The sequence below is a fragment of the Macaca nemestrina genome, chromosome 3, assembly GCF_043159975.1.
Source record: "Macaca nemestrina isolate mMacNem1 chromosome 3, mMacNem.hap1, whole genome shotgun sequence".
NCBI classification, from domain to species: Eukaryota; Metazoa; Chordata; class Mammalia; order Primates; family Cercopithecidae; genus Macaca; species Macaca nemestrina.
The window spans coordinates 176,115,157-176,142,028 of NC_092127.1; the positions used below are offsets into that span (position 1 = coordinate 176,115,157).

Here is a 26,872-nt window from a genome sequence, read left to right on the forward strand (position 1 = left end):
CCAGCTACTATTGATGGTACTTGTACCTAAGAGGATTCCTTACGGGAACAGCAAACATAAATAGAAGCAGGTGATGACCAGACCCTGTGGTACAGTAGCTAAGAGATGCAACAACCATACCTCACTAATTTTGACTAATTAGAAAGAAATTCAGATTGAATTTGCAAAGTCTGATTATACAATATGTAATGTGATTGTCCTACTTTTCCTTTTTGTGATTATACAAATCAGTTTTTAAATCTGACATAGTTGAGTTTTTCAAGGCATTGTCAATGGCTTCTGTTTTATCCATTGAATTTTACCTCTGTAACAGATACAATGTAAGAGTCATTTAACAATTTTTGAACACCTATTATGTGCCAACTACTGTGGTAGGCTCTTTACATCCATCATTTATTTCACATTTGTACTAATCCTTAGATAGGCTTTAGTCCAATTTTACTGATTAAAAAGTAGGGCAACCCTACTAGAAATGTCAGGACCAGAATTTGAGCCAAGTTCTTCCTGTGGCCCAAGTCCATGCCCCTTCCATTATGTTGCACCATCTTCCATGAGTGTAAAAGTAATATAGGCCAAGGATTCCACGTCTCAATGTGGTAGGAATTGTTGATTCTTTCATCTTCTCCTTATTGCTTGTTTTAAAAATATACTAGCCAAGGTAAGGGAATGAGTAGAATAATATCGGAATAACTGAGGGACTCCCTTAGGAAGTCCTAATCATTTTTGTATTTATGTTTAGTATAATCAACAACCCAACAAAACATGTTCATTATTATCTTGGACAGTATATGTTCACTTACTACCATTACTTTACTTAGATGGAAACTGCAGCCTAGGCATTATATGAATGCCATCACCCTTGTAATGGTGGCATCCTAATTAATGAGGTTTAAAATGTTATAAGCTAAATTCTTTCCTCGTAAGTGTGCAGATGTATATAGGAAGAGCTTAAAGCATTATTGTCAGCCTAAGGGTAGGGGTAGACCTGTTCCCTGAAAACACTATTAAAAAGTACCCTTTTGTGATTTGTTGTGGATTATATCCGATAAAGAAAAAGCATTTCCTCAAATTGCTCAGGTATTTCATTAAAACTCATCTGCTACTGGACAGTGAGTTGTTTCAATGGGTAGAAGCATAGACAACCTGGAGTGCTATGTATATCCTTTAGTAGTATTTCCTTAAAAATTGTTAAACTTTGTTTGTGGAAAATCTATGGAGTTTAACTTAGTCTCTGTAAATATGGCCTCCATTATGCTAGAATATGAGCCCCTGGATCTCATAGAATTCTTTTTCATACTTGTGTTCCTTGTAGTGCAGTACCTAGAATAATAGGTGATACATGATTATTAAGATGAATTAAAGTTATATGCTTTATATATATGTCAATACTATATATATATGAATAGATTGATATACATATCAATCAAGGAAAGGTGCATAACTTCAATTATGTTACATACAGATGAGAATGTTATTAAGAATATTATCAAGACATACTCAAGACTGCATAATTTATAAAGAAAAGAGGTTTAATGGACTCACAGTTCTACATGGCTGGAGAGGCCTTATAATCATGGCAGAAGATAAAGGAAGAGCAAACGGATGTCTTACATGGCGGCAGGCAAGAGGGAGCATGTGCAGAGGAACTCCTCTTTATTAAACCATCAGATACCATGAGACTTATTCACTGTCACAAGATCAGCCCTAGAAAAACCCACCTGCATGATTCAGTTACCTCCCACAGGGTCCATTCTATGACACGTAGGGATTATTACAATTCAAGGTGTGATTGGGGTGGGGACACAGAGCCAAAACATATCAGGTGCTTATTCATATATTTGTCTGTATATCCATCCTTTCATATGTTTGTATGCCATCTGCATATTCATTCATCAAAGAAAACTTCCAGTTAAAAAAATTAGATAATGTTTTTGATTTAGTAATAAGAAAATTGCTTTATTTTTCTTTGTTGTAATGTTATTTATAAGCTTAATACAATTTAATTTTCAAAACAAGATAAACTCTTACCTGATTACTAATGATTATAAAAATTAGATAGGAAATAATTACTGCTGGTTTCCTAAAATATGTCACAATAACTTGAAGATTGAATTTCTATTAATCATTTCAGTTGTATATAAAGCGTGCATCACTTAAGAAGCAAATAATAATAATCTATAATTTCTTCCTACACCTCTAAATCCCCAATTTAAAACAACTACAGGAACAGGAGCTGCTTTTTGCAACAGTAATTATGACCCTAGTGATAACATGAACACTGCTGTATTCTTATCCTTTAAATAAATAACAAATGTCATTATAGGTTCTGGGAGATGAGCTTGTGCTATACCAATGAGTAAATTAGCTAGGATCCCACTTATTTTGTGAGGCATCTTTCTTTTTTTTATATTTTTATGGGGGTTGGGAAAGTGGCTGAGTATTTTTCCTGAAGTTAAAATATGAGGCTCTGTACTCCTCTTCACATTTGAGTTCATAAGTAATGAGAACATCCTTATTTTACTTTTCAGTACTCAACAGTAAAGTCAACGTGTGTTTATGGAATACCTACAAATTGTCCAACTAATACTAAGCAATTAAAGAATACAGAGATGAAATTAGGACTATTGCCTCCTAGAATTTTTCCATATTGTTGGAAAGACAAACTATGCAGAATAAATGAAATATAATGATCTAAGTATTTTCCCATATACTGCTGTGATTTACATGTGGTTATAAAATCTAGCATAGAAGTCTCTTTTTGAGATATTTTTGGGTTAAATTGCTCATTCTTTTAATAAGTGGTTCTTTATTGATGTGCAATTTGCTGGTTATTATTTGTCAAATAAAGCATGGAAATTCCCCAAGTTAGGAGAAGGAGAAGACGACTTTCTGATAGCTTCAAGCTGGGCTGCTACTGGCTCTATTGGAAAACAGTTTTCCAGAGGGCAGGAGCACATAACTAACATACCAAAATGACTTATTTGCACGATAGTATATGTTGAATTTGTGGTTGTTCAAGTAAATTAAGAAAGAAGTCATTCATGGATTCAACAAATATTTATTGACTTCCTGTTATGTGCAAGGCACTATGCATGATGCAAAAAAAAAAAAAAAATCACTGGTCAAGCCAACAGAGAGCACTCTTTGCTTTCATGGCCCTTACAATGTGATAATGGAGATAGACAGAAAATATTTCAAGAAATAAGTGATAGGAAGAAAAAGATTAGATGGTATGGAAGGGAATAACAGGAGACTGACTTAGAAGGTTTCCCTCGGCTGGGCGCGGTGGCTCAAGCCTGTAATCCCAGCACTTTGGGAGGTTGAGACGGGCGGATCACGAGGTCAGGAGATCGAGACCATCCTGGCTAACCCGGTGAAACCCCGTGTCTACTAAAAAATACAAAAAACTAGGCAGGCGAGGTGGCGGGCGCCTGTAATCCCAGCTACTCGGGAGGCTGAGACAGGAGAATGGCGTAAACCCGGGAGTCGGAGCTTGCAGTGAGCTGAGATCTGCCCACTGCACTCCAGCCTGGGCGACAGGACCAGACTCCGTCTCAATTAAAAAAAAAAAAACACAAAACAAAACAAGAAGGTTTCCCTGAATAATTGATATTTAAAATGAAACCTAAAGAATCAATAAGTGTTAAGTAAGTGAAGAGTAAAAAGGCAAAACATTAGCAGGTGTAAAAGCCAAAAATGAAAAAAGAACTTGATATATTCACAGAATTGAAAGATGCATAAGAAAAAAAAAGTCATAGTGGCTATTGCATAAGTCAGAAAGAAGGTCAGTGAGACAACACTTCAGGAAAAATCAGATGCAAGAGGGTACAGTCACATAAACATTTTGGAGAATGTCTAGGGGACACACAATAAATAGCACCTCATTGTTATCCGATTCTGGACAAACATGGGGAAATGTTAGGGAAAACATGGAAGCCAAAACATCTGCTTAGTGTGAGAGCCAAATGGGCTCACACCCTAACCCCAAGAATGATAGACACTGTTAGCCCATCCATAAGAAGGGCTGGAGCAAAGAAAGGCTACCACAGTGAGGCAGGTGAAAAGAGGAGTGAGCAGAGAAGAGCATGCCAGCTTATTCTTCCCACACTACCACCCAGATACGTCTCTCCATTCTCTCAAGAGTGGAGAAAATAAAGGAGCAGGAGAAGCTCAGACATAGCAAACCTGAGCCCCCTCACAGGATGGAAAAAATGTTGGCAAAGAAACATGGCAGAAATATTATACAGTTTGGATATTCTAAATTAATGTTAATGTTTTAAGGAAGAATACATTATCCAATATATATCATTAAAAGAGTACTTCAAAGCCTCCATGCAAAGGTGTTAAAAAGCAAAAAAGCCCAGGCCCAGTGGCTCACACCTGTAATCTTAGCACTTTGGGAGGCTGAGGTAAGAGGATTGCTTGAGTCCAGGAGTTTGAGACCAGCCTGGACAACACTGCAAGACCTTGTCTCAAAATATTCATAAAAAATTACCCAGGTATGGTGGCACACACCTGTAGTCCCATATGCTCATGAGGCTGAGGCAGGAGGATCACTTGAGCTCAAGAGTTTGAGGTGACAATGGGCTATGATCGTACTATTACACTCCAACCTGGGTGATAGAGACTGATCCTGTCTAAAAGAAACGAAAAGAAAGAGGAAGAAAGGAGGGAGGGAGGGAAGGAAGGAAGGAAGGAAGGAAGGAAGGAAGGAAGGAAGGAAGGAAGGAAGGAAGGGGGAAAGGGAAAAGAAAAAGATGAGTGAATATTATTGAGGACTAAGTGATTTCAAATTACCAAAATTGATGCATATTTACATTTAACCTGGCTCCAGAGAATATTATTTATGACTAAATCATATCAAGTCACTTTTATTAGTGCATGCTTATACTAAATATAGCATTTGAGAGTGGTAAGCACACACACACAGACACACACACACACAACCTATAGAATTAATCACCTCATCTAGCACAGAGGCATTGACACATTAAAAAATAAAGACCATAGGTGTCTTAGTTCATTCAGGATTCTTTAACAAAATACCATAAGCTTGGTACCTTATAAATAACAGAAAATTACTTCTCACAGTTTCTAGAGGCTGAGAAGTTGAAGATCAAAGTGGACTTGATGTCCAATGAGGACCGATCTTCTTGCTGTAACCTAACATGGTGGAAGGGTCTAGCTAGCTCTCTGCAGTTGGTGAATAGTGTCCCCCGCTTTTTTATAAGGGCACTAATCCCCTAATGGGGGTTCCGTCTTCATTATCTAGCCACCTCCTAAAGACCCCATCTCCTAACACCATCAGCTTGAATGTTAGTATTCAACACATGGATTTTCAGGGACACAAATATTTATACCATAGCAACAGGAATAAAAATAAGCAAATACATATATTTTTTTACTATGTGCTAAGCAATGTTCTAAGTACTTTACAAATATCAACTTATTTAATCCACTTAATCTAATGAAATACATATTATGATTTTTTTTCATTCTCACTTTACAGATAAGGCTTTTAACATTAGAGGAATGGAGAATTTTGCCTATGGTTGGACAGGTAGTAACTAGTAGAGGTAGGATTTATCTCCACAGCTCGTGATTTTAGCCACTTTGCTACAGATGGATGAGGTAAGCTTAGGAGCCTTTGAGGAGCAGTTTGCATTTTTTGTCTTTTTTTTTTCTTTTACTACTTTGGGTAGAAAGGATTAGTCATAAAGAATATACTGTAAGCTGGGTATGGTGGCATGCACCTGTAGTCATAGCTACTTAGGAGGCTGGAAGATCGCTTGAGCCCAGGAGTTAGAGGCTTCAGTGAGCTGTGAGTGCACCAGCCTGGGTGACAGGGCAAGACTCTGTCTCTAGAAAGAAAAAAAAAGTTGAGGCTGCAGAATATATGGTGGCAGGTGAAAATGTATTTTGCTCTATGCATATTTGCCTAGAACATTTTGTACAATAATATTATTAATTTAGAAAGCTCTCATAAAGACGTTAAAAAATGTGGTGCCTGCAATTTTTTTTTCCTGGAGTCTCTGAAGTGTTAAATGAATCTCCTTAGTCAATTGGCATGGGGGATGATTATGTGTAGACTGAAGTAAAATATCCTAACACATATTATATTAAAATAGTCTTGTATTTTGCAATCACCTGTCAACTTATTTGCCTCTATTAATGCAGCAGCCACTATAACAGACACAGGTTGAAGTAATTAGTGTTTAAATTGTCTCTCAAAACTACTGTATTTCCCCATCACCCTCTAGAGGAGGTAGGTTTGATGGTACAATGCCATGAAAGACAGCTACTTCTAAGAACTATTAAATGGAGATTTGTTTTGTTTTGTTTTGTTTTTTATTACAATGCTCTCCATGGATGAGGATGCTTTTGTACAATTCACACACGCTTTCCAGATTGTTCTGGAACATCTGAGAAAGACATATCATTGAAACAACTTTCATCCATTTCATGGGTAGAAATTACTCTGGCTGCTATGAAGAGAAAGGTAAGAGATGATGAAGAATGAAATTGAAGAGAGCACTTAGGAAGGCATTTCAATAGTCCAGATTGGAGGAGATGGTTCTTTTGGTGAAGATAATGAATAGTCAAGATATATTTTTGAGATAGCCACTCTGAGACTTGCAACTGGGCAATGCAAGAAAGGAATAATTACATGATAGCCCTACAGCCAGATTTTTGATATGATGATGTTATTCCTGAGTTAGAGAAGTTAGGGGAGTAGAGGCATGGCAAGTAGTCCTAGGGAACAGGATGAATTCAGTTTTAGATATGTTACTTTAATTTATTTTATTTATTTATTTATTTATTTATTTATTTATTTATTTATTTTTGAGACGGAGTCTTGGTCTCTCACCCAGGCTGGAGTGCAGTGGCCTGATTTCCACTCACTGCAAGCTCCGCCTCCCGGGTTCGCGCCATTCTCCTGCCTCAACTTTCCTAGTAGCTTTACTAGTAGCTGGGACTACAGGCACCCGCCACCACGTCTGGCTAATTTTTTTGTATTTTTAGTAGAGACAGGATTTCACCGTGTTAGCCAGGGTGGTCTCGATCTCCTGACCTCGTGACCCGCGTGCCTCAGCCTCTCAAAGTGCTGGGATTACAGACTTGAGCCACCACGCCCAGCTAGATATGTTATTTTTGATATTCTTGTGAAGCCTCCAAGTAGAGAGCTGAAAGAAAAAGAGTAAGAGCTGACACTTGATAGAACGTGCGATGTGTTAAGTCTGTTCATGAAGTTTATGTCATGAATTCATTGAATCCTAACAACAACCATATGTGGGAATTAAAGAGACTAACTATTCTATTATTAGCCCCATTTTTCACGTGAAGGCAGTTGTATACACAATAAAATGATATAGTTTATATTAAATTACATGGAACAATTCTTAGTGTGTGGTATTAATATTGAGAAAAGTGTATCTGTTCTGTTTCTCGCTTAGAATATTCACTGAAAATATTTTGGATGTCACCGGATGCCCCTGTTTGATGCTGCCCTGTGGAAGGAGTACTGTGTTTCAAAGTTGGGTGCAGTTGTAGATGGTAATTAAAGGCACAAAAGAGATAAAGCTCTGAAGGACAAATGAACTGAAGAAGATGCAGTGATTATGACAAAAGTACTGGATGCCCAATTCTATGCTTCAACAAGTTCACAATTCTACTTCTCAAAATGATAATAGAGGGCAATTTAATTAAAAGATAATGGAATGAATTAAGAATTAAGAATGCTCCGGTATCTTTATATGCCTCAAGAGCATACATTTTCACCGTGTAAAAGTCAACCCAGGAATACTTCTTACCCCAATTGAAGTAGTCTATAAATATCACACATTTTGGATAAAGTATATTAAAACAAGAATGGTAGAAATGTTTGCCTAAATTATTTTCTCAGGTCGGCAGATAGCATTTTTCTGGAGGGATTGCATTGGGAGTTATACCTGATGTAAATGATGAGTTGATGGGTGCAACACACCAACATGGCACAAGTATACATATGTAACAAACCTGCACGTTATGCACATGTACCCGACAACTTAAAGTACAATAATAATAAATAAATTAAAAATAAAAATAAAAATAAGCTATCCAAGTTAAAGGTAAAAGGAGAAATAGATTGTCTTGCAAAATTTCCTGTGTGGGCTTCTTCATAACACATTGTTTACTCAGGGCTACACACTGTACCGAAACATCAAGTCAAGTTCTGAGTTCACTTCTTAATAGATAGTCCCACAGAAAATAACGTTTCCGTGAATTTTAACTAGGACTTGTCAAAGCAGAGACATTATCCACTTGAGTATGATATAGCTCTTAGGAATGAGGTCACCATGGTTCGAATCCCAGCTGCACTAATTCCTAGCTGTGTGACTGTCTTAGTCAATTCCAGCTACTATAACAAAATACTGTAGACCCGGTGGCTTAAACAACAAACATTTATTTTTCTGGAGGCTGGAAAACTGAGATCAGAGTGCCAGTATGGCTGGTTCTGGTGAGGGGCCTTGTGATGGTTAATACTGAGTGTCAACTTGATTGGATTGAAGGATGCAAAGTATTGTCCCCGGGTGTGTCTGTGTGTGAGGGTGTTGCCAAAGGAGATTAACATTTGAGTCAGTGGGCTGGGAAAGGCAAACCCACACTTAATCTGGGTGGGCACCATCTAATCAGCTGCCCGCATGGCTAGAATATAAAGCAGGCAGAGAAATATGAAGGCTAGACTGGCCTAGCCTGCCGGCCTACATCTGTCTGCCATGCTGGATACTTCCTGCCCTCGAACATCAGACTCCAGGTTCTTCAGTTTTGGGACTCGGATTGGCTCTCCTTGCTCCTCAGCTTGCAGATGGCCTATTGTGGGACCCTGTGATCAGCTGAGTTAATACTTAATTAACTCCTCTTTTTATATATATATATATATACACACACACATATATATATGCATATATGTATATATACACACGTGTGTGTGTGTATATATATCCTATTATTATATATGTATCCTATTATTTCTGTCCCTCTAGAGAACCCTGACTAATACAGAGCTCTTCTCGACTATAGATGGCTGATTTCTGAAGGTATCCTCACATGGGTGAAAGAGCAACCAAGTTCCCTCAGACCTCTTTTATAAGGGCATTAATCGCATTCATGAAGGCTTCACCCTTACGTCTGAATCACCTCCCAAAGGCCCCACCTCCTAAGACCATCACACTGAGGGTTAGGATTTCAACATGTGAATTTGGGGGAGGCATAAATCAGTCCATAACCGTGACCCTGGGAAAGTTACTCAAGCCCCGTTTTCTTCGGTTTGCTCGGTGAGTTAAATGGAAATAATAAGGGTATTTCTTTATAGACTTGTTGGGAGGATTCACTAAATTAATTAAAGTGCTTAAAACAGGGCATGGTTCATAAGAGACACTCAACTCTTAGCTGTTATTTAACCTGAACATGATTTTGAGTAGGGCTCAAACTCTCTCCTCTTGGACTCCAGGCTATGCAGGGGGTTATCAAGGAGCTGTTTCAGTGTCCCTGAAAATATCCTGGCAGTTCGACCACATCCTACGTGGTCTACTTTTAGAAATCACTGGTCTGCTCAGAGTACAGAGATGACTTACAGGGGATTCAATTGCGTAATTTCAAATACAATCTTAGTAGAACCCCATTCCTGATACAGATGAAAAACGACTGTTTTCTCCACCACATCGTAGGGATGTTTTCATCCACTGTAGTAATGGCTTACCTCTGCAGGTCCTACCTCTGCAGGTCCTTTCTGTGTCCTCAGGCCTCCCTGAGTGGTTGAGAGCTGAATGGGGCTGAGAGCTTCGGGTTTTCATGGACTGATTCCTCTGCTTACCTTCACCCACTGCATCTCCCACCAGCAGGTTGCTGTTCAACGTATATGTGTTTCCTTGATGATTAGGGGGTTAGGGTTTCCTCCGCTGTAGAGAAAATGCAAGTGGGACAACAAAGAGGGAAATGACAACTTTTTCTGAAAATATTTATACTAGGTGTCTTAGAACTGACTGCTGAAGAAAGAAAAGAAGAATAAAGGGAAGAAAACAATTTCCTGTAACTAACTCCCCAGGGTGATGCTGGATTTGAGGCATAAGTGCTCACGGTGTCTGTCTATGGACTTACCAGGCCACTATATTGATCCTATGGATAGCCAGTGAATGTTTGATGGAGTAGAGGGTGTGTGTGCTACCCTTGATCTTATTCCAAATTCAGGGATGAGGCACCGTGAAAAATGTGAGAGGGTGGAATAGGAGCAGGATTTGGAATCTCAAAGACTTGGGATGGGAAATCTCACGTTCAATTCTTACTAGCAGTATGACCTTGAAGCAAGCCCCTGTCTTCTCAAGGCTTTTATTGTCCTGTGTGTGAGATGGGAAGAATAATACCACCATAGGTTTTTGTGTGGAATAAATAGGATAACATGCACATAGCAAACCCCACAGTAAATGGTAGAAGTTATTAGAAGTCTCCTAGTTTAGGTCTTCTACGATGTATCAGAGAAAGCTGTGCATGCTGAGAGGGTAATTACCAAGCACAGGTGCACTAGTAGTGGCATTGTACTCCCATGATTGAGTGTTTCTTTAACCTTTTGTTAAGGGAGATTTGAATTTATGTGCACAGCAGTTCTTCAACAAGTACTTGATGAATGTCAGTCAATATGTCAGCAACAGGGTTGCTGTTACAGAAATAAGTAAGGCAGAATCTTAACCCTGAAAGAGTGTAGGCATGTAATAGCTCATATTAGGCAAGATAAAAAAAATCTATGATTAACAGAAACATACCAATTTATTGAAATACCTCGATTCATTGGAGCGTAAACACAAGATGGTTTTATTTCTTTTACAAACTGTCTCCAATTTTACTGTGTACTTCCCCTGCTTCTTTGCCTCCATTCACATATTGGGAATCTTCTAGAACTTTCTGATTAATTTTAGATATTTAAGTTAGGACGTTAAAATTCTCAATCACATTTTGGGTTCAAAATTCTCTACTTCCTTTCCTGTTTCATTTATGTCTGAGCTCCACTGGTATGTGAGGCAGAGTAAGGAGGGAGAAGAATACTTCTTACCTGTATTTATGGTTATTTACAGGAAGGGGGTCCTGGATCCCACTCTGACGTGGTTGTTTCTGAGTATGTTGTGCTTATTATTTTCCCGGGAGTGTATATTCAGCTTCACTGTGGCCCTGCCTTCATGGAGGATGTACAACCCTTTTATCTGTGTTAGACTTTTCAGCTGTTTGTAAAGCCTTAGAATTCCCATTGTTCTTCACAAAAAGCCATGAGGATCTTCTCTGACATCCCCTGAGTGTTTCATGGACTTGGAATAAGCGGTACCTATTTTTCCCAGGCACGCTATGTCACATTCTCTGCACACATGGGCTGCTCTACCAACCCTCCACCAGTCTTTGGTATTCTCCAGACTGCGATCAGGAACCAGTCTCTAATATTGTGTATGTTTCTAAACTCTTCCCAGACACAGCTTCATGTTCCTAAACTCTTCCCAGATAGAATTTCATGTTCCTAAACTTCCTTTTCCTAGGCACAACTTCACATTCCTAAACTCTTTGCAGACAAATCTTCATGTTCCTAAACCCTTCCCAGACACAACTCCATGTTCCTAAACTTCATGTTGCTAAAATCTTCTCAGATACAACTTCATGTTCCTAAACTTCCTCTTCCCAGACATAACTTCATGTTCCAAAACTCACCAGACACAACTCCACAGGGTTCAGCACAGATTTTCTGGCTCGTGCTAAGGGAGACCTGAGTGTTCTTCAGCTCAGCAGCCTACAGGAGAAGAAACTGATGCAAGCCCTTCCTTTTTATAAGTACCCTAAATATTGATTAGTGACTCAGACAGATGTCAACAACCAATTTAGTTGGGGGAGTTTGAGAGAGAAAAAGAACATCCACCAACCTTGTCTCTCCTGTACTTCTCCCCAAGTCCTTTCATCAGTTTTCAGTGGGGGAAAGGAAAAGAGTGGTTGCTGTGGTGGGACTTATTCTGGACTTTGATATGCACATGTGACAGTTTCTGACCTCGATTTTAAATGACTCAATAGAGCTGGGTTACTTTGTGCATTGACTGAACTTTGGGCTATATGAAGAGACCTTCTGTATATTATACAGGAGATACAAGTATTACTCGTGAGACAACAAAGGGGGAAATGACAACTTTTTCTGAAAATATTTAGGAAGACACTACAATTCCTCCCTTACCTACTCCCTTGCTTCTCATAGCACTTTGCTCAAGGTTAGAGCTCAATGTAGGTTTTCTTGCTAGATGTTTTTCATTCATCAACAAGTTTCTTGATTTGTTTATTCTGTCACTGAACAATAATAAATTGAGCTACTATTCCTTGCAACTGGTCTGCAAGAAGATGATAACACACCGGTGAACACAAGAGACATAGCTCATTCTCTTAGCCAATTTTGTGCTGCTATAATAGAATAACACAGACTGGGTAATGTATAATGAACAGAAATTGATTTGGCTCATGTTTCTGGAAGTTTGGAAGTCCAAGGCTGAAGGACCAACATCAAGCAAGGACCTTCTTGTAGTGTCATCCCATGGTGGAAGGGCAAACTGCAAAAGAGAGGGAGAGAGGGCAAGAAGGGCCAAACTCATCCTTTTCTAAGGAACCTACTTTTGGGATAATGAACCCGTCCTGTGATGATGACATTAATCTATTTATGAGACTGAAGCCTTTATGACCTAATTACCTCTTAAAGTTCCTACTTCTTAACACAAATGCACTGGGAATTAAGTTTCCAACACATGATCTTTGCACTTTCAAACTATAGCACCCGTTGAGGAAGAAACTTACAAGTGCAATGAGTATGGCAGTATGGAAGTGGAGAGTTCTTCCAGAGCAGGAGTCCCCATCACTGAGCTCCAGCCTAGTTGAGGGGCATATGGAAATCTCTAGGGAAGTGATGGTTAAGCACTAACCTAAAGGAAGTGGAAACCAGCTAGGCAAAGAAGGGAGAAATCATTTCTAGCGAAAAGGAGGAAGATGGTGAAACCACTGAAAGAAATTTAGGATGGCTGGAATGTAAGGACATGTTGTGTTAGGTAATACTGGGAAATAGGTAGTGGCTAAATCAAATGGACTTCATAGACCATGTTTAGGATAGAAGCAAGAAAGAATGAATGGGTTAATTAATTAATTGGGAAATAAATGCAATGTCTTCTTGTAGGCACACATCTCTCCTAGAAGATGAATACATCAGGCTTAGATAATGATGCTTTCCATGGGAAGGAGTGATCAGCCTATATTTTCCACTATTCTCTTTGTGAGAGGTGAGGGCAAATATTTGAGAATGGAGAGAGAGTCTTTCTTTCACTTTTTTTTCTGTTGTAATTTAACAGTTGCTTCCTATTTCTATCCCTCCTTTTACTTTAAAATTTTCTGTTTTTATTTTTATTTTGTTTCTTCTGTAACCCTCCAACGACCCTGTGTTGATTGGGTTTGCTTATCCATAAATGTAATTTTAATTTCTTTTGAGGAAAGAAGAGCCATAATTATTTAGTTACTGTTTTTCCCATTAGAGCTGTTTTTGTTGGCTCTGAGTTCTCTGTGGAAACATACACTCTACTTGAAGCGGTTACATTTTATTGTGTGGGTATCAATAATACAATGATGTCTTTTCTAAAATACCTGCCCTTTTCCTCTGTGTACTGTGTTGAAAAACATTAGGCTGGTAGCAATTCGATTGCCTGGAGTTAGTGACACCATGCTTTTCTCTGCTGAACTGAACATGTTTACTCCTTGGGAAATATCGCTAAAGACATCACGTTACTGTCATTTTTGAAGGCAAAAATACCACTTAGAAACAATATTGGCTCATGCAAATTACCCAAATGGTTCCTTTCTAAGGTTTTATCAGGGAAACTGCATTGTCTCCAAAGGGTCAGGGATCATCTTACAGTTAACATTTTTCTGTTTTTTAGAAGGTCTGACAGTCTCACGTTAGAAAGAGTGACAACACAAGGCTAATAACTTCACTTTTCTCAACGTCTTTATCATCTGCTCTAATTTACGAAGCTCTTTTGTTGAAAGGCCCTACACCTATTTTATGAAAGGAAACCTGACTAGTGTTTGATCATAATTTTAACCTGTTTTCTTGCACAGGAGGTGCTATTATTGCACCTCTGTTAGGCTACTTCAAGCAAGCTCTCCTAAATCCTTCTCCTACCTTCAGGTCATACAGATCCACAGACCCAGCAGAGTGGACTAAAGATGTTTTGTACCATTGTTCAAGCCAAGGATTTGGATTCTTTTCATCCCTCTTGTGGTTATCTAAACAAGATCTAACTAAAAACAATAAAGTAGCAAAGTTGAAAGAGTAGTTAATAGACAGTGATTAAGAGGAAGATGAGAAAAAAAATGTATTGAGGATTTAGCACATGCCACGTTAAAGTTGAAGGATCTGCGTATGTTACACTATTCCATTCTCACAGCAAACCACTGGGGAAAATATTATTGTTGAATAAAGAAATATGCTGATGATTATTTAATACATTGAACAAAATCCTGCAGATAGTAAGAGGCAGATCTAGGATTCAAACCCATGTTTTTCTGATTTCATCATGCCAGTGACAAAGGATGTGTAGTGTATTATGCTACTTTCCGGTACTTACCTGTCCAATGCCAGCTTCTCACATATCACCAACACAAGCCGTTGATACAGAAGAGTCTGTTGCCTGTTGATGCTTTCTCATGAAGACTTAATGGATTTTTCAGGAAGTTTCTTTAATGTAATGAGCTATCAAGTTATTTGCCTGAACGAGAGGCTTCTGGAATAGTAAAGGTAAAGGCAAATGAAGAAAAGAGTAGTGGACTCCTATTCGTGTAGACAGTATGTTGAGAGTGGGAGGTAAGTCCAAGTCACATGAGGAGGTAGATGGATTTGTTCTCATATCACACAACAACATGGTTATTTAATTACATCTATAATTACATCTTCGTCTCTGCTACTGGAGAAGGAACTCTTCCACAGAAGGGCTATCCTCTTAGTCATTTTTGTTACTCCATAACTTCCTAGTGTTTCTTCGCCTGGAACAGAGTGGTATCAAGTGAGTGGAGGTGGAATGGTGATGGCAGCAGTGGAGAAAATGGTAACAATGTAACAGTATTTATCTTCTGCTCACTCCACACAAAACACAGGCACTTCCTGGTGTGTTATCTCATCTACTCCTTGTGACACCCATATGGGATTGCTGCTATTTTTATTTAACAGATCTGCCATAAAGCAAGATTGTGTTCATTGTTTAATAAAGGTTTGCTGCAATTAACTGGATATTCTTTCAGTAGATTAATATCATATAAATCAGCCAATTATGTTGACCTTTATTCATTCCAAAATAAATATTAACATTTCCGATAGATTTTACCTATTAAATGCTGACAGAACTTCACCAAAGCCAGTGAGTATCTTACAGCAAACATAAGAAGCTCATTAAGCAATATTTTCTTTTGTTGAGGACTTGTGGGCACAGATGAACCTATTGCCATTTGATTCTCATGTATATGTGTTGAGAGAATCTCTGTGACCTGAGTCTTCCTGAACCAGACTCTAAATGACTTTTCCTCCCAACTGGTGGTTTTTTTCCATTTCTTAGGTCTCTGCTGCCACACTGTGGAGAAGTATGAAATAAAACATCAGTTTCCTAGATATTTTTTGTCATGTTTTACCAAGGAGCCATTGTCATTTACAGTGCTTCAAATTTGATTAAAAAAGACTACTCTTTTGTCTGAACATCATCTGCAAATTTTATTTCAAACAAAAGATGATGTTAAGTAAAGTCATTACAAATTAAAGGATTAATAGTAGTATTTTAATAGGATTGCTTTAATGACTACTTGGGTAATGGTCACTTTAAGAAAGGCAAACTGAAATAAATATGAGCCTTCAATTCTAATACAAAGGAGACTTCCTTCCTTCCTTCCTTCCTTCCTTCCTTCCTTCCTTCCTTCCTTCCTTCCTTCCTTCCTTCCTTCCTTCCTGCTTTCCTTCCTCCCTCCCTCCCTCCCTCCCTCCTTCCTTCCTTCTTCTTCTTCTTTTCCTCCTTCCTTCTCTTCCTCCCTCTTTCCCTACTTGTTTACTTCCTTCCATCTTTCCTTTTTTTTTCTTTCTCTTCCTCTATTAAAATTGTATCAGCTGTCTACCAGCCTGTGTCAGCCATTATGCTAGATGGTATTATTAACACAAAATCAAATTAAGCCTTGTCTCTGAATTTCAGTAGGGACACTTTCTAGTGATAAAGAAAGGTATATATAAAAAGAAAATAGAATGTAAAGCAGGGTTGAGAGACTTATGCATGAGATATCATGGGACTCTAACAGGCAGCTTTGAAAGCCACAGTTTCAATTATTTGCAGTAAGTTCAGACTCATGATTTTCTGAAAGTCAGAAATCTCATTCTCCAACAACTGTGGATATCATAAGCTCCTGTTGTCCTACTTACAATGAGAGTTATTGCCCTCTTCGGTTGAAGATGATTGGAATTTCTAGGGATTAAGAAAATTACCAAACAAAGCCTTTCTCTATAATTTAAACAATGCCATTTCAAAGTTTTCTATAGAAAGATGGAGATCTTTACAACTTTCTTTGGAAATATACGCTTCTTCATGCACATGTCTTTTGTCATCTACATAATGCAATATTGGTATTTATCTATTTTCAAGCATTTCTAGAAAGTAAAACCCAAGAATGAGGACATTCACTAGGGCTTAAAAAGAAAATGAAAATAAATAAAATCTTGCTTTAAAGAGCATACAAAATGTCATTATAATATGAAGCCTATACTATTTCTTTAGGTCATGAAAGTGATAGCTATATCCTAAAAATGATTTTTATTTATTATTTCTTTAATATACTGTTTCCTAGTATCAAGTGTCTAGAAATACCTTTATTTCAAAGGCTAACAAACCTGAGAAGCAAGGTTAAAATAATCAAGTTACTTTAGGAGATTTAAGCAGAGAAGAGTATGAATTATACTTGCTGAATGCATACTATATACAGGCATGTGACAAACAATTTATTATTATTATTTTATTTTATTTTTGAGATAGGGTCTTGCTCTGTCACCCAGGCTGGAGGCAGTGGAACGATCTCAGCTCGCTACAACCTCTGCCTTCTGAGTTCAAGCAATTCTCATGCTTCAGCCTCCCTCACAGTTGGGACTACATGTACCCACCATCATACCCATCTATTTTTTTTTTTTTTTTTGTATTTTTAGTATAGACGGGGTTTCACCATGTTGGCCAGGCTGGTTTCAAACTCCTGACCTCAAGTGATCTGCCCACCTCAGCCTCCCAAAATGCTAGGTTACAGGCGTGAGCCACCGCGCCTGGCCAAACAATTTAAATCTGTTACTTTACTTAAAGTTCCAAATAAAAATGAGGGGTCGGCCGGGCGCGGTGGCTCAAGCCTGTAATCCCAGCACTTTGGGAGGCCGAGACGGGCGGATCACGAGGTCAGGAGATCGAGACCATCCTGGGTAACACAGTGAAACCCCGTCTCTACTAAAAATACAAAAACTTAGCCGGGCGAGGTGGCAGGCGCCTGTAGTCCCAGCTACTTGGGAGGCTGAGGCAGGAGAATGGCGTGAACCCGGGAGGCGGAGCTTGCAGTGAGCTGAGATCCGGCCACTGCACTCCAGCCTGGGTGACAGAGCGAGACTCCGTCTCAAAAAAAAAAAAAAAAAAAAAAAAAAAAAAATGAGGGGTCAACATATTAGCTTTATTTTAGAGATGAGGAAACTGAGGCTTGGAGAGTATCATCAACTTGTTAATGGTCTAGTAACTAGTAACTAGTAAATGGCAGAATCTGGATAAAACTAGAACCCACATTATTCCATTATGTTATCAGAACAAAAAGGAATCATTTAAATATTTATATCCAAGTTAAAAAAAAAAAACCACCCATTGTCTAAATCTGCCTGATTGTTTTGTTCAAGACTAATATGATGTCAACAGTATTAGTAGAATAAGTACAAGTATCTTGTTTTATGTATTTATTTTTCTTCCCCCACCCCAACTTTTGTATTGATAAGGAAGATCTTGTTTTAAACCACATGAAAACTGTATTTGCTTATCTTTGAAGTGCATACTTTCTTATTAAGTACATTTTAAATTAAACCTTCTTCTCGGAGGTGAAAGAAAACTGTAAGCTAAATGAGTTTTTTATTTTTGAGTACAGGCTTTCAGAGCCAAAATTCATTAACATCATTTCAGTAGGAAAATAAAGTCAAATAGTTGAATGCTTCATTTTTACATGATATGAGACAAATTGCTGCCATTTTTTGTTTTATTTTATTTTATTTTATGTTATTTTATTTGAGATGCAGTTTTGCTCTTGTCCCCCAGGTTGGAGTGTAATGGCCCAATCTCAGCTCACTGCTATCCAAGTAGCTGGGATTACAGGCAGGTGCCATCACACCCAGCTAATTTTTGTAATTTTCAGAGACGGGGTTTCACCATGTTGGCCAGGCTGGTCTTGAACTCCTGACCTCAGGATCCACCTGCCTCGGCCTCCCAAAATGCTAGGATTACAGGCATGAGCCGCTGCTCCCGGCCAAATTGTTGCTGTTCTTAAAGACAGATAGGGGATATTTACAGTCTAGCAGCAATGGAAATAAATAATTGTACAAACACAAAATAGAAGGTCAGGTGAGTCTAATCAGAAGCTTGGTTTTCACTCAAAAACAAAAGTCCAACATCTTAGGAGCTAAGGATAGGGATATGCTATGCAGGCATTAAGTCAGGAACAGTCTGAGGAGAGGCTGAGGAGGGTGGATTGTTTTGGGTAATGGCTCACTTTCTTCATCTATAATGGGGATGTTAATGGTATCAGGCTATAGCATTGTGAGGATTAAATGCAGTGACATATGTAACACTCTTGATCCAGCAAATGCCTACAGCACATAGTATCTGTTTGATAAATGTTAATCTTTGTTATCATCCCAACAGTCAATGGAATTAAGTAGAAATTGTACAAATTATGGTATTGTCATATTAAGTCTCCAGCAGGAGGTTTATATTATAATGGATGTATGACAGTAGGGAGTAACTTAATCTTTCTAAGGTTCAATTTTCATACCTGTTAAAGAGGACTATGAATCATACCTATTGTGCAAAGCTGCCGTGGGGTCAAAGGAAAGAATGTTTGCAAAAGGCCTCTGTAAAATGTAAAGGGCCCCTTACATGCTGGTTAACATCACTATCTATTTCTCTTCCTTCCAAGTTTTCATAGAAATTTCACCTTTGAATTTACTGATGAGTCAAAATTATGATATAACAATAATATTAAATATATTTATTAGCTGGGATGAACTCTGCTCACTCAACTCCATGAATAGTGACCTATGAGGGGAAGAACCCTATGACATTAGCTCTGAGGGGAGGACATACAGAGTCCTATTGAATGGTGAGAAGGAAAGTGAGGGTTAAGGAGCAGAAGCGAGAAAATGTCCATGTTAGGAATAAATTTAGCTATAAGTAACATAGCGCTCAACTAACAGCAGCATAAAATAGTGAGTTAATGTGTTTTTATATAGCAAGTTTGAAAGAAGGTGGTATCCTAGAGTTGATCAGCTCACAGCAATGCATTAGAGGCCCAGATCTCTCTCCTTTGCTGTTCATAGTTTTCATCCCCTTGCTAATTGACTCAAGGCAGCAGACAAGTGCATTATCTCCATTGTGTGTGCTCAAGGCAGGAAGAAGTAGAGAATAATGGTTCCAGACCTATCTGTTCCTTGCAAAGAAAGCAAATGCTTCCCCCAGTATTTCTTCGCAAATTATTATATCTTAAGAAGCGGAGTATGTCTGACTTACTCCTAGCTTCAACCAACAGTGGGAAGATGTATATTTAATTAAATATTTAGCTAATCTGAGCAAAATCTGAGTTATATTTACAAGAAACATGGGAAGAATGATTGGGTAAGTAGCTAGCAGTACCTGCCACTGTGCAATTCTTATACTTGGTGGAAGAAGGGACATTTCTGATTAAAGGTGCAGAAGCTTTGTAACATAATAAGCATAATGACATTTCTAGTAAGCTTGGAACCCTGAGTTGTTTGTGTATGTGTTTTCAGACTGAGAAACAAAGAACATAGTAAAGTAACTGAAGATAGAGACAATTTTGAATTGGTTAAAGGAATGGAGTTAGAAATTAGTTTTAAATAATGATTCCCTTGAAAACTATTTCTGTTATAATTGATGAGAAAATAATACATGTACCTTTGAGGGTTGCATCATTAAGTGAAAATATCATATTGTTCCTAGTTAGTTTTTGCAAGCAAAATAAATGTCACCTATTGAAACTTCAAAAGCAGATGCTGTGGTGTTTGGATGCTGTGTGAAGTATTGTTCAAGAGTGTAACTGGTAAAGAAATTTGGCAAAATAAACTATATAGTTCTAAACAAGTGATTTAAGCACCCTAAGCCTTCTGGGGATAAAAAGAGATTCCATCAGATGCAACTTATATGGTAAAATTAAACACTTTACAGGAATTACAGAAATTATAAAACTTCTTGAAATTTTAAAACTTCATGGTCTTGCACATAAATTGGGCCCAGCAAACTTCAGAATAGCTGTTAGAGGAGAATTAGGATGTGTTTGCTTTTTAATGTTGCTTGTTTCTTATTATAAGATGACAATTTTATCCTGTTAGTTCATCATAACTGTCTTTGTAGAATTTGTAATTAGCATAACCAAAGGCACACTTCACAGTAAGATTTGACTGCATCTTTTTTTTTAATTTAATTTTATTTTTATTATTATTATACTTTAAGTTATAGGGTACTTGTGCATAACGTGCAGGTTTGTTACATATGTATACTTGTGCCATGTTGCTGTGCTGCACCCATCAACTCGTCAGCACCCATCAACTCGTCATTTACATCAGGTATAACTCCCAATGCAATCCGTCCCCCCTCCCCCCTCCCCATGATAGGCCCCGGTGTGTGATATTCCCCTTCCTTTTGCTCTAGTCAGGAGCAGTACTGTATTTGTCTCCAGCACCACCTAGTGACAAATTTAAAAAGCTGCATCTTATTGAGTTGAAATGGTATCTTTGACTTAAAAAGCCATTGCTGGGCCTGGCGCGGTGTCTCATGCCTGTAATCCTTGCACTTTGGGAGATCTAGGCGGGCAGATTGTCTGAGCTCAGGAGTTTGAGACCAGTCTGGGCAACACGGTCAAACCCTGTCTCTACTAAAATACAAAAAATTAGCTGGGCGTGGCGACATGCCCCTCTAGTCCCAGCTACTTGGGAGGTGGAGGCAGGAGAATTGCTTGAACCCGGGAGGCGGAGGTTGCGGTGAGCTGAGATTGCACCAATGCACTCCATCCTGGGAAACAGAATGAGACTCTGTCACAAAAAAAAAAAAAAAAAAGCCATTTCCAGTGCCCAGACCACTGGCCATGTGCAGCCAGTGAGTGCCTGAAATGTGGCTAGTACAATGGATCTCAATAGTTTTTATATTGATTGAACATTTAAAATATATTTAATAACATTAAAAGTAAAATAATATTAAAAGTTCTTTAAAGAAAAGATATTATTGCTGGAAGTGATGGCTCACACCTGTAATGATAGCACTTTGGGAGGCCGAGACAGGAGGATCACTTGAGGCTGGGAATTTGACAGCAACCTAGGCAACATAGTGAGACTCTATCTAAAAAAAAAAAAAAAAAAAGGATGGGTGTGGTAGTCCACACCTATAGTCCCATCTACTCGGGAGGCTGAGGCCGAAGGATTGCTTTATAGCCCAGGAGTTCGTGGTTGCAGTGAACTGTGATCATGCCACTGCACTCCAGCCTGGGCTACAGAGAGAGACCCTGTCTCAAAAAAAAAAAAAAAAAGCAATATTAAAATTTATTTCACCTGTAAGTTTATATTATTCTTAACGTGACTATTAGAACATTTACGATTATATATGCAGTTTGCATTATATTTAATGAACAATGATAACTTAGATACTTAATTACATAGTTTTACCCATGTAGCTCATTTAGTAAAAGTATGGGGTAAAGAAGTGGATGAAAACCATCTGAATTTATTCAAAATAACATGTTGGAACATGAATGGATGTATCAGGAATAAATATATATTGGGTTGTCTTGTATGTATACTTTTGATCATAGGTAATTAACAATTTTAGTAGATTTACTAACTATTCAAGTGCCAGTGTTGAGAATCCACTAGGTGCCAGGTATTGTTTTAAGAACTCTGCATGCATTTACTCACGTAATCCCCACAAAAATCCAGTGAGACAAGTACTGTTATTCTAGTCATTTCACACAAAATAGAGTGAGGCTCAGATAACTGAACGCCTTCTCCAATGTCAGGTGGCTATGAAGAGGAAGAGTCAGGCTTTGCTCACAGCCTGGCTTCACCATCTACATTCTGAACTGCTGTGATATCCTCCTACTGAAAAGCAAATGTAAATGAAAAATTAAAAAAAAATCAACTGGCTGCAAGATAACTGCTTTAAGCACATGTCCACACAATAGTCATAAATTATTGCTATTAAGTTATTGTATTCTTATTTTTAAGATGGAGTCTTGCTCTTTCACCAGGCTGGAGTGCAGTGGTGTGATCTCAGCTCACTGCAACCTCCGCCTCCCGGGTTCAATCAATTCTCCTGCCTCAGCCTCCCAAGTAGCTGGGATTACAGGCGCCTGCCACAACGCCCCGCGATTTTTTGTATTTTTGGTAGAGATGGGATTTATCCATGTTGGCCAGGCTGGCCTTGAACTCTTGAGCTCAGGTGATCCACCTGCCTCAGTCTCCCGAAGTGCTGGGATTACAGGTGTGAGCCACCACGCCTGGCCTAGTTATTGTATTCTTATTAATGTGATTCAAATGGATTTAGTGAGAAAAGTAGTCATTTTTTAATATTGTGTTTCAGATTGGTCATTGATTTTTTAGCCTCTATCACATTTAGGAGACACTATGAAGATAGTAAGAGAATAAGATGCATGATTTGCCTTTTGAGTGCTTAAAGTCAGGGGAAGTTGTGTTCATAAACAAATAATACAGATGGAGGACAGAGAATAAAGTTTCCATGAAGATTTGTTTAAACAGTTTTAGAGGAAAAATAGGATTTGTCCAGGCAGAAAAGAGAGGAAAGCCAGAGGTCCCAGGCAGAGGGGACAGTTGGACAAAGTCATTTAATTATGAAACAGCATGGCACCTGCAGAAAACTAGAAATAGTGCAATATTGCTTGAGTTTGAAGTTGTTGGGATACATAAGGGTGTTGTCTAATGGGACTGTCACAAAGTTCTTTCATAGAAATTTGCCAGCCTCGCAACCTCTCGGTGTAGGAGAAAATGATGATGTATGTGAGCTGATAAGATCTGAGTTTGGCTTGATCTTTTTTTTTTTTTTTTTTTTTTTTTCTGTAGTACTGCTATTTTATGTGATAAGAAAAATCCTATGTGGGAAAAAAGTCTATGAAACTACAGTTCACAGAACCAGTTCAAGAACATGTCTCCAAACTTTAAGATGCTCTGTGGACCTTGTAAAGATCAAATGAATTCATATATATGACACTGCTTTGAAAGCAGCCCAATGCTTATTAGATGGAGGGTTTATGATACCGTCATCACTCTGGAGATAAATCAATCAGGTTATTTAAATGTCTAGAGCACAATTACTTTTAAAGTAAAAATTTTAGATGCCTTTTTATTACTTGTTACTATAGTGAATATTAAGAAACTTTCATTGGCTACCTTACTACAAGGATGACAGACTTTCTGTAAGGATCGTTGAATTCACAACAAACTGGTCTATTGATTGTAAGTAAAATGGACAGCAAATTTGGTAACATGGTCAAAATGCATATATTTGTAGACTGACTGAAGCTAATTAAAACGTAATACCAGTTTTGTCTTGTGCATGACTTTTCAAAAGGACCTCAATTTGTATCTAAAATATCATCTGATAGTATCCCATGTGAAACCCCCAAATCATTGTATTCTGACTTGAGGAACTAGAAAGATGCAGCCTAGATATTTCCTCAAACTGGATAATGGGTGAATTAGCCTCCCTAAAGAAAGGCCCCTAACTTAGATCAGCCACACAGAGATAGTCTTCATTTGTTTTGTTTGTTTGTTTGTTTGTTTTTTGTTTTTTGAGTTGGAGCCTCATTCTGTTGCCCAGGCTGGAGTGCAGTGGCATGATCTCCGCTGACTGCAACCTCTGCCTCCCAGGTTCAACCGATCCTCCTCCCTCAGCCCCCTAGTATTTGGGATTAAGGCACATGCCACCATGTCCAGCTAATTAGGAGAGATGGAGTTTCACCATGTTGGCCAGGCTGGTCTTGAACTCCTGACCTCAGGTGATCCACCCACCTTGGTCTCCAAAAGTACTGGGACTACAGGCATGAGGCACTGTGCCTGGCCTATTTCTACTGCTCTATCATTACAACATTGTTTACCAGGCTGGGTACAGATATGTGCAATATATGATGGTGAGTGGATTAAATTACTTAGGGAATGTTTAAAATATAGATCTTTGAGCCTTGTAGAACCAGTAAATGAGAGTACATGGGATTGGAGCATGGGAATTAACATTTTTAACCGACATCCTAGAAGATTTGAATACACACTAAAGTTTGAGAAGCTCAGGACCAGTTTGTGGTTTAGACATGGTCTATGTAATTAAATGTCAGTCACTCTTCTATGTGGATATTCACTACTTTTTCAGAAACCAAGAACTGAAAGCTGTTTGATATAGCTCCTCTGTTAGCAAACACCAACACTAAGACCCTGCTCTCATGAAATATGAAACATAGCTTGACCAACACTGTTCACTCCATTTGATTTCATCTGGCCTCAGCATTCTGGGAAATGAATGCTAAACTATGTCCCTGCTCACATGCTCTATGACCATTCTGGTAAATCCTTCTATCAGTCACTTTTCTGCTATAAAAGATTTAAAAAGTAGCAGGGTGGGTTTTCTGTTCTTCCATAGAAACGTTTCAGCCACTGGCTACCTTTGCTGTAAAGAAAAATATAGTTTCCAAAACATGCTTTGAAATGAACAGTCCATCTAAGCATCCAGTTTGACAAATAAGTAGTTAGATGCCTTCTTCATACTTGATATTTTCAGTGCAAAATATAACTGATTATGTTACTTATTACAGGAGAAATTGCTATGATATGATTCATGACTTATTAGGATGATTGAGGTCTATGATTAGTTTTGTTTGCATATTTACCTTAAGGACCTACAGGTTATGTAAGGCATTTGCTTGCTTTGAATACCTCTTTCCACCTTTACCTCACTCCCCAATAATTAATTGGTATGACTACTTTATATAATGAGAAAGGTGTATTTAGGAGAATTTGGCAAAAGAGAGTGACTAAGGCAAGAAAATACATGACAAGACTAGTTTTTAGCAAGATGACAGGTGTAAAATTACAGCTCAGTTTTCATTTTGCCTTAATTATTCCCCATCAAGTGTAATATTCTTTATAAAAATGAAGTATAGAAGCAGCGCACATTTTTAAAATGTCAAATTAATCCCAGATGAAGAAAGTGGACTGGAATTCTGTTGCAATAAATAAATCTCAGTTCATCAGACCATACTAATTTCATGCCTCCCTATTGAGACCACTGTTAGATGTAAAGGTAAAATCACCTTTAATAGAAAAGAGAAGGTGTTTATCCAGAAGAACTGGTAAATATGGATTCAACAAACTATGGGTATAAATGTCTTCCAAAAATTACAATGCATTAGCAATTATGCAATCCTACATGGAGACCTCAAGAACTTCTTAGAGCATGGTAAGGGTTATAGTGAGCCCGCACTGTGTGGCAAAATTGAATAGGACCTGTAACTTTTGGTCTAAATTATTCCAGCTCTCAAGTCTTTTTAATAAGGTTCCCTTATTAAGGGAAAATTAACATTTCTGATTTCATAATTTATTCCTGAAATGGAGGAGCCTGGAGAAAAGAAGTGACAACATTTCGGATAAAGAGAACTTAGGCAAAATTTCACAGAAGGAAGGAGTGTCGTGGATTCAGGGAACATTTAAGAGGCAAGCGTGGCTAAATCAAACGATCTGAGAAAAAAATATATAAATTTTGAAAATATAATCTCTGTCCACTAAATACCTGATATCTGGGGATTTGTATATTCTTAGGGCAAAATGGTTGGCAATGGCAAAGATTGTTTGACATCTCTCTTTTATGTTAACTGTGCAGTTTCAATTCATTTAGGAAAGATCTAAACTAGCTTGTGCCTGGTTACTACTTCTTTCATAAAAAGAAGACTCTTTCTGCCTCAATTTTCTCATTCTGAACTAAGCCATTAGTTAGAAGAAACTAACTCATTTCCTTTTCCTTATTCCCATTTTGAGCATGTATCAGACCTTGACATAGGGATGAATGTGCTGTTTTCAGCTTCATTTTGATAGTAAAGGGATTTGGGCTACTAAGATATTACAATTTTCATAAAGCAAATTTCTCCTTTATGCTGCTCTCATAATTTTGAACCTAATTTGGGGACTCCAGGGGGAACTTGGTAGAAACCATAATTAGAGTTATATCCTTTTGCAAGCTACCTACATTGGGCGATTGTGTGTGTGTGCTTGTGTGTGTGCATATGTGTGTGTGTGTGTGTGTGTGTGCATGAGAGACAGACAATTTACTCTCATTTGTCTATGTATCTATTCATCCAGAAAGACAGAGTGACAGAGAGCTATGGAGAGATAGAGAGAGAGAGAATTATTTTTAAATTTTCAGCAAGGGGAAATTTGAAGCAAATATATAAAAAAGGAGGTTGCTGCAGATTCTGGCAAGGGGCTGATAGTTGAATTTAAGTTTGGTTAATCTTGGTA

The 26,872-nt window shown here is 38.1% G+C and overlaps 1 protein-coding gene and 1 long non-coding RNA gene across 7 annotated transcripts in view; both read left to right on the forward strand.

Moving 5' to 3' along the window:
• LOC105487858 (potassium voltage-gated channel interacting protein 4) overlaps positions 1–26,872 on the forward strand; it is a 1,213,665-nt gene that overhangs the window by 423,800 nt on the left and 762,993 nt on the right. The gene's annotated exons all lie outside the window — the stretch shown is intronic.
• Positions 1–26,872, forward strand: part of LOC139362113 (uncharacterized) — a 122,832-nt gene that overhangs the window by 88,130 nt on the left and 7,830 nt on the right. The window contains exon 2 of the long non-coding RNA XR_011620459.1: positions 1–26,872. This exon is cut by the window's left edge and continues 12,687 nt beyond it; it is cut by the window's right edge and continues 7,830 nt beyond it. This is a non-coding gene — a long non-coding RNA (uncharacterized lncRNA).